The sequence below is a fragment of the Tachyglossus aculeatus genome, chromosome 9 (genome assembly GCF_015852505.1).
Source record: "Tachyglossus aculeatus isolate mTacAcu1 chromosome 9, mTacAcu1.pri, whole genome shotgun sequence".
NCBI classification, from domain to species: Eukaryota; Metazoa; Chordata; class Mammalia; order Monotremata; family Tachyglossidae; genus Tachyglossus; species Tachyglossus aculeatus.
Window position 1 is genome coordinate 7,195,616 of NC_052074.1, and position 9,120 is coordinate 7,204,735.

Sequence of the window (9,120 nt, forward strand, 5' to 3'; positions counted from 1 at the left end):
CTTAGGCCCCAAATTTGCTCTCTGATACGGACACTTAAAGGGGAAAATTGACATCACTTGGACAGCAGTGGCCGTTCTCCTTCAAGTCGACCTTCAGACCTATTCTGTAATCGTGGCATTTGTTCGGCTCTTAATGCACTGTAATAAGTACCGGGGTAGATGGAAGGTAATCAAGTCGGACACAATCCCCGTCCCACATATTTGTTGTTAGAGTGTACACTCCCCAGCGCTTGGCACAGTGCTCCGCACACAGCAAGCGCTCAATAAATACGATTGAACAAACGAACGAGGTTCCCACGGCTCGGGAATTCTGACGCCCCAGTGACCAGAAAGTGTCCCTTCTCTGTGCCTTTCAACAGGGAACCAAGGATAGTCATACAACGGTTGCAGTACTAACAGCCTGCTCCCTCTCTTTCCTTTTTTAAAGGATTCCACCATTGCACTCAAAGAGCAAGTCTTTCGTTTCGAGATTTTTTTTTTCTTATTTTCTTGCTCGGATATATTAGCAGTACATGATGCATACTAATTATAAAGTTGGCTGTAACAAGAGTTCCTCTTGTGAATCCATTTAAGAACTGATTGTTTACTATCTTTTTCTGTAAGTATAAAATTTTAATTATGCCACTGACAGGAACTGTGCGTGATACAGTGCTCTACATTTATCACTGGGAGAGGGCCAGTTGCAGAGCTGTTTGACTTTGGAGAAATCCTGATGCGTTTGCAGTGTTGAGCAGCAGGTGCCACATTATTATGTACAGAAAAGCAATTAGGAAGCATATTGGATGAATGGGGAGTGCATTAATATTAGCAAGTACATTTGTCAGTGGTTTTGATGCGAGTCTTTTTCTTTTCTTTATGCAACATTAAGATTGTGGCTCTCATAAATTCTCCCCTTAAATTACCATCTGTTCCCTTGTCAGGCAGTTCTGAGGTAGAGAAAAGTTTTCTTGACAAAATGAAAAGAATTTCTTTCCTTTAAAGTAGAGAGGCAAAGGCTTCTCTCTCTAAAGTTGCCGAATTGCAGGTTGCGCGATGGAGCCTTGCGTGTGTTAAGTAATTACCTTTGAATGGAACATTCACTGTGGAGCCCTTTGATTTTTTTTTTTTTTAACAGTTACTATTTTTTCCCCAGCCATTTCATCTATTTTAAAATTCAGTATGAAAGAGTTATAATTAGATTACAGAATGGACAACGAGGAAGGGAAAACTTTGGGCTGGAAATTTTAAGCAGAAATCTCCCGATTGCCCAAAAGACACTTTTCTCGACCAAGGGCTCTCGCTCTTGGCTCAAGGAGCCGGGGGTGGGGAGTGGGCGGCGGGGAAGGGGGGATCTTGGAAAGGGTTCAAAATTAGGACACTTAGCCTCCTCATCTGGGTAGGGACTGTCTCTATATGTTGCAAATTTGTACTTCCCAAGCGCTTAGAACAGTGCTCTGCACATAGTAAGCGCTCAATAAATACGATTGATGATGATGATGATGATCTGCATTGTGCCAATGTTCTGACTTCAAACCCTGCAGAGAAGCAGCCTGGCTTAGTAGAAAGAGCCCGGGCTTGGGAATTAGAGGTCGTGGGTTCTAAACCCGGCTCCGCCACTTGTCAGCTGTGTGACTTTGGGCAAGTCACTTCACTTCTTGGTGCCTCAGTTACCTCATCTGTAAAATGGGGATTGAGACTGTGAGCCTTCGCCTTGGACAACCCGATAACCTTGTATCTACCCCAGTGCTTAGAACAGTGCTCATCACATAGTAAGCGCTTAACAAATACCATCATTATTATTCCTGAAGTAGGCAACTTGCAATTGCATTGGTCAAAAGGCGCTTAAAACTGATCAAACACTAAAAACATCGAAGAACTTTGCTGGTGTCCTGTAAGGAAACTTTGAGGTGGGAATGGGATGTCATTCCCTCACTCAGCAGCATTTTTTTTTTGTGCCATCTCTGTGAAGAGACAGTAAGGTTATCTTTTAACCTTTATCTTTATCATTATTCCTCTTTGGAACAATGTAGCCTAGTGGAAATATTACAGACCTGGGTGTCAGAGGACCTGGGTTCTAATCCTGCCTCTGCCAGTTGCCTGCTGCGTGATCTTGGGATCCATACTGAGAGCCCTACTGAGAGCTCACCTCCTCCAGGAGGCCTTCCCAGACTGAGCTCCTTCCTTCCTCTCCCTCTCGTCCCCCTCTCCATCCCCCCATCTTACCTCCTTCCCTTCCCCACAGCACCTGTATATATGTATATATGTTTGTACATATTTATTACTCTATTTATTTATTTATCTATTTTACTTGTACATATCTATTCTATTTATTTTATTTTGTTAGTATGTTTGGTTTTGTTCTCTGTCTCCCCCTTTTAGACTGTGAGCCCACTGTTGGGTAGGGACTGTCTCTATATGTTGCCAACTTGTACTTCCCAAGCGCTTAGTACAGTGCTCTGCACACAGTAAGCGCTCAATAAATATGATTGATTGATTGATTGATTGATCTTGGGCAAGTCACTTAACTTAGCGCTCGGTATAGTGTTCTGCATACAGTAAGTGCTCAATGAACATGATTGATTGATTGATTGAGACAAATTAACGGATGGATTTCTTTTATTTTCACATTTGGTGATTTGAAAACCTAGGGAGGATGGTCTCTTCAGTGGCCCTGAATGCAAAGGAGGGCTAATGGCCCAGGAATGGGAATAATATAGGGTGAAACACAAAGAAATGACACCACTTAGAAAAGAAGCATCATTTTTAAAATTTTTTCCTCATGAGGCAATATATTTCTGGAGTCAGAGCCAGCAATTTCTTATGTTTTCCTCCCATGCATTATTTTTGTACATGTGTCGGTACACTGTTGAGAACATATAATATGATCTAGTACACCCCTCCCCTTCGTGTATCTTCTGAAGCTCTCTTTACCCAGAATAGGTAACATGGAAGACTAAGGTAGAAACAGCTAACCTGTGTGTTTTTTAGTTGTCTATTTGCTGATTTGTACATTCAAATATTTGTTCAGCTATATATCCTTTTACGTTTGTAGGACTTCCCATTACAACTTTATTCTTCCTCCTGTTTCCAGTATGGTGAATTATTTTTGTCTCTGTGTCTCCCATTAGATTGTGAGTTCCTTGTGGACAGCAAATGTGTACTTTGCTTCTGGTGACTATCCCAAGTGCTCACTGCAGTGCTGAGCACCCTGTCCATCGGTAGGTGTTCAGTGAATACCACTGGTGCTGGTGGACCTTCCGAATTGTCTCAGCATCCCGAATTCCCAGGTAATTGCTCTTTGCTCTCCCCTTTATTTCGTTCTTGTCCGCATCAGCCAGTCTTTCGCTCGGGAAAACCCTTCGTCTCCCCATCGGGTTCTTCGGGTGTCCGAACGGAGATAAAGGACGACTCTATCTACCTTTCCTGCTGCTAATCTTGTCAGAATTAATGGTGTCCGTCAAGAGGGCAGGGCCCACGGCCTGCATGCTGTTTCTGCTGGCAGGAAACATTGCCATGACCGGGCTGGTTCCCAAGCCATGCCAACTGTGGGGTTTACCTAGAGTAGTCAGTCTTCCAGTTTTATGATGGACAGTCCGATTTTTGGCCGCTCTCTCTGCTGATCAGCCCCAGTAGGACCCCAGGAATTGCTGTGTCTGATCATTAGAGGGCCAAGCCTCCTTCCTTGTTCCAAGACTCAGACGCGAAGGTAGATTTTATGTGCACCTGGGAGGGGAACCCCCTCTCAGGGTCACACCTGGAGAGTTTCCAGTCCTCTACCAGGCTCGACTATGGGAGCGAGAGTCAGGCAGAGATATATCTATTCCATTCCTAGCTTGGGCAGTGGCTAGCGAGTGGAAGGCAATCTGCTACGAGTCAAAACTGCCCTGTGCTGGGTAGCAGCAGCGTGGGGAAGAGTTGAGGGTGGAGATTTGAGTTTACTGCATGGAAGGAGGAGGCAGTGGTAAACTACTTCCAGATTTTTATCAAGAAAACTCTATGGATACACTACCAGAACAATTGCAGATGGAGGTGGGGCGTTCTGGGAGAGATGTGTCCATGGCATCGCTTTGGGTTGGAGTTGACTCAACGGCATAAGGCAGGACAGGGAGGGGAACACAGAGGCACTGTAGTTACTGGGGAGAGGAGAGTGTTTCCCACCAAGAAATGCTCTTTCCTCCCTCTCTCACAAGTCTGCGTCCTTGACACTATCCTCGACTTATCGCTCTCGTTCAACTCAAACATTTAATTTGTCACCAAATCCTGTCGGTTCTACCTTCCCAACATTGCTAAAATCCATCCTTTCCTCTCCTCCCAAGCTGCTGATCAAAGCACTTTTCCTATCCTGCCTTGACTACTGCATCAGCCTCCTTGCTGACCTCCCTACATCCTGTCTCTTCCCACTCCGGTCCGTATGGAATTTTGCTGCCTGGATCACTTTTCAAAAAAAGAAAAAACAATCAGTCCATTTTACCTTGCTCTTCAAGAACCGCTAATAGTTTCCCCTCCACCTCTGAATCAGACAGAAACTCATAGCACGCAATCAGCTCTCCCCATCCTACCTTATCATCATCATCAATCATATTTATTGAGCGCTTACTATGTGCAGAGCACTGTGACTGTGAGCCTCACGTGGAACATGGACTGTGTCCAATCTGATAATCTTGTATCTACCTTATCATAGTGATTTTCTCCTACATCCCAGCTTGCACACTTTGCTACACTTACTGCAACCTTCTCACTGGACCTCAAGCTCACAGCTGACCCCTCGCCCGCATCCTCCCTCTGGCCTGGAATTCCCACCCCCATCATATCTGACAGACCACCACTCTCCCCACCTCCAAAACCTAATTAAAATCACATCTCCTCCAAGAGGCCTTTCCCAGCAAAGCCATCATTTCCCCTACTCCCTCTTTGTTATGGAATTTGTTACCCTGGGGTAGATACAAGTGAATCAGGCTGGACACAGCCCCTGCCACACACAGGGCTCACAGTCTTAATCCCCATTTTGTAGATGAAGTCACTGAGGTACGGAGAAGTGACTCGCCTAAGGCCACACAGCAGACAAGTGGTGTCGCCGGAATTAGAACCCAGGTCCTTCTGAATCCCAGGCCTGTGCTCTATCCACAAGGCAATGCTGCCTCTTTCTTCTGCGTCACCCATGCTCTTGGATCCGTACTTTTAAGCAGTTGATATTCACCCCACACTCAGTCCCGCAGCATGAATTTTCATATCAATCAATCAATCAATCGTATTTATTGAGCGCTTACTGTGTGCAGAGCACTGTACTAAGTGCTTGGGAAGTACAAGTTGGCAACATATAGACATGGTCCCTACCCAACAGTGGGCTCACAGTCTAGAAGGATGGATGAAAATTATCCATAATTTAGTTTAATGTCTGTCTCCCCCTCTAAAAGGTAACCTCCTTGTGGGCCACGAATGTGTCTACCAACCCTTTTGTACTCTAGCGAAGCAGCATGACTCAATGGAAAGAGCACGGGTTTGGGAGCCAGAGGTCATGGATTCTAATCCCAGCTCTGCCACTTGTCAGCTGTGTGACTCTGGGCAAGTCACTTCACTTCTCTGGGCCTCGGTTACCTCATCTGTGAAATGGGGATTAAGACTGTGAGCCCCCCGTGGGACCACCTGATCACCTTGTATCCCCCCCAGCGCTTAGAACAGTGCTTGGCACATAGTAAGCGCTTAACAAATGCCGTCGTTATCATTATTATTACTATAATCTCCCAATTGCTTAGTACAGTGTTCTGCACATAGTTTTGCCCTCACCACATACCCTTGATTGATTGAGCGTATGAAATCCGTCGATTAATCAGTGGTATTGAGTGAGTGCTTACTATGTGCAGGACACTATGTCAAGAGCTTGGGAGAGTACAATACAACAAAATTAGCCAACGTGTTCCCTGCCCGTAATGAGCTTACGGTCCAGAGGATCTGTGTACTGCTGCAAAATAGCATCAGTGATGTCATCACGTTATCAACACGTGCCTGCTTTATACTTGTTCCTTCTTCATTCTACTGGGTGGATTGGCGTGACGTCACACGTGCCTCCTTGTCTGCTATTCCAAAGGACTGTCAATGGCCATCCTATGCTTAAACTGTTTTTGTGCCCTTAATAATAGCCAGAGGAAAAAAACGAATCCTCGATTTTTAAAAAAGTCGGTAAATGGAAACTCAAAAAGAAATGTTGAATCACCGATCATCTACTTATGGCAGCAGTAAATGTCCCAAGAGCTTTGGTAATTGAATGTCTGTCACTCTCTTCCAGCCATCCAGAATGCCAGGCCCAAACCTATTTCCGATCCCTCACTGAACAGTGAGTTGCATCCAAGCCGTAACCCTTCCTGGCACATCTCTTGGACCGTCGCGTTTTTGCCTTAATTATTTATTTATCATTATGAAGCCATCACTCTCCGCCTGGGCACCGGCACAGAAATGAAGGCCCCGCATTCCCGGCGGGCAGCAGAGGCGTAGTCAACCCTCCCTCTCCCCCGCAACTCCTCGCTGCCCTGTCCCGCCTCTGCCTCGTATTTCCTTGCCAATCCCCAGACCGTCGCCCACCCACTGACAGACCCCTGTTGTCAAGCTGGAAAATGAATGCTCAACGGAGCAACCGAAATGCAGCTGAATGCGGGACTAACGGTCGAGCCTGAGGGTCCTCACGCCAACCCGCCAGCCGAGGAGCCTGCTTATTCTTGCCCCGTTGCTGTACTTCCCAAGCGCTTAGTACAGTGCTCTGCACACGGTAAGCGCTCAGTAAATATGATTGAATGAATGAATGAAGCGTAAAGGATGCTTCTCGGGAGTCAGAAGAACTGTAATCGTCATCCCCTCTGACTCCCAGCACCCCCTGCCTCCAAGCCTGCGATTTTTCCACTGTGGGAAGGGAATGTGTCTGCTAATTCTGTTGTGTTGTACTCTCCCATGTGCTTAGCTGAGTGCTCTGCACCTAGTAAGCACTCAGTAAATACCATTAATTGAGTGGACACACTGCTTCCCGTGCAGAGCCCGGGGTTAGTCACTTGAGGGTGAGGCCATACTTTCATTCATTCATTCATTCAATCGTATTTATTGAGTGCTTACTGTGTGCAGAGCACTGTACTAAGCGCTTGGGAAGTCCAAGTTGGCAACATATAGAGACGGTCCCTACCCAACAGCGGGCTCACAGTCTAGAAGGGGAAGACAGACAACAAAACAAAACATATTAGCAAAATAAAATAAATAGAATATCTACTCCAGCGCTTCAAACAGTGTTTGACACCTAGTAAGCTTTTAATAAATGCCGCTATTAATAATATTTGTTAAGCGCTTATTATGTGCCGGGCACCATAGTAAGCACTGGGGTGGATACAAGCAAATCGGGATGGACACAGTCCCCGTCCCACATGGGGCTCACAGTCTCGATCACCATTTTACAGAGGAGGGAACTGAGGCCCAGAGAAGGGCCTTGCTCATTCCACTAGGCAACACAGCTTCTCATTTGGCCACACTCCTTCTCCTTCTAAAGTTCCATCAGTTTCTAAATATCAGTGATAAGAATAGTAATGATAATGGCATCTATTAAGAGCTTATTCTGTTCCAAGCCCCGTGCCACAAGTAGATAATCGGATCAGACAGTCCCAGTACCATATCGGGCTCATAATCTAAGAAGTGGGGACAGTGAGAATCTCATTCTCTTTTTTTCCGACGTCCAGAGAGATTAAGAGACTGGCTTAAAGCCACACAAGCGGACCAGAGGCAGACCTGGGACTCCCATTCCCAAGCTCTTTCCACGAGGCCGTGAAATCTCCCTGTTTTATTCAAAGCTAGTTATTTTTAAATCGGTATTATTTTAAAGCAGTTCAAGTCCTCTCGGGCAGCGTCTATCTACCCCAGTGCTTAGAACAGTGCTTGGCACATAGTAAGCGCTTAACAAATGCCATCATTATTATTGTTATTATTGAGAAGCAGTGTGGCTCAGTGGAAAGAGCACGGGCTCTGGAGTCAGAGATTGTGGGTTCAAATGCCGGCTCTGCCAACTGTCAGCTGTGTGACTCTTGGCAAGTCACTTAACTTCTCTGTGCCTCAGTTACCTCACATGTAAAATGGGGACTAAGACTGTGAGCCCCCCGTGGGACAACCTGATCACCTTGTAGCCTCCCCAGTGCTTAGAACAGTGCTTTGCACATAGTAAGCACTTAACAAATACCAACATTATTATTATTATTATTATTATTATTATTATTACCTCATATTCAGCTGACTTTTTAGACTTGGATTGATTGATTGATTCATTCATTCATTAATGTGTCATATCATCAGATGTTTGGTTCACAGTGGGGCACTTTCTTTTCTAATAGTAATGATGGAATTCATTAAGTGCTTACTATGTGCCAAGCCCCAAATGGTAGATATAAAGTAGTCAAATTGAACCCAGGCCCTTTCCCGTAGGGTATTCCCAGTCTAGGGAGAAGGGAGTACAGACATGTTATGCCCAGTTTTCAGACAAGAAAACTGTGGCCCAAAGAGCTTCAGTGATTTATCCAAGGTCACCCATCAGGCAAGTGACAGAGCTGGTATTAAATTCAGGTCTCTTGATTACCAGTCCTGGACTCTTTGCACATCCAACTTGTACTTCCCAAGCGCTTAGTACAGTGCTCTGCACACAGTAAGCACTCAATAAATACGATTGAATGAATACCGTTTTATTTAAATCCAGAAAATTGTCCTGCTGAAATGAATGATGGCTATGCTCTTTCAGGCTGCCTCAAAGGGTACAGATACAGGAATGAGAATGATCTGAGTTGTCTTCAGTTATTTTACCAGATGTACAAATAGAGGCTTTTTACCCAGAAGTGAAAACACTCCCGACTGAATTTTCCGGGAGAAATTTCTCTTTAGCCACATTTCGATTCAGCGCTGGGTGCCTGCCTGGCTCAAAGGCTGGCAAAGAGAAGCGGCATGGCTTAGTGGCTAGAACACATGCCTGCGAATCAGGAGGACCTGGGTTCTGATTCCGGCTCCGCCACATGTCTGCTCCGTGACCTTGGGCAAATTACTTCAATTCTCTGGGCCTCAGTTACTTCATCTGGAAAATGGGGATTAGGAGTGTGAGCTCCATGTGGGACAGGGACAGTGTCCAACCTA

The 9,120-nt window shown here is 45.5% G+C and overlaps 1 non-coding gene across 1 annotated transcript; it reads left to right on the plus strand.

Annotated features, from left to right (window-relative positions):
* The first annotated feature begins 3,715 nt into the window (after positions 1–3,715).
* On the plus strand, positions 3,716–3,853 carry LOC119932710. Its single transcript, XR_005452450.1, has one exon. It is a non-coding gene; the product is annotated as a small nucleolar RNA SNORA7 (small nucleolar RNA).
* Positions 3,854–9,120: the final 5,267 nt, after the last annotated feature.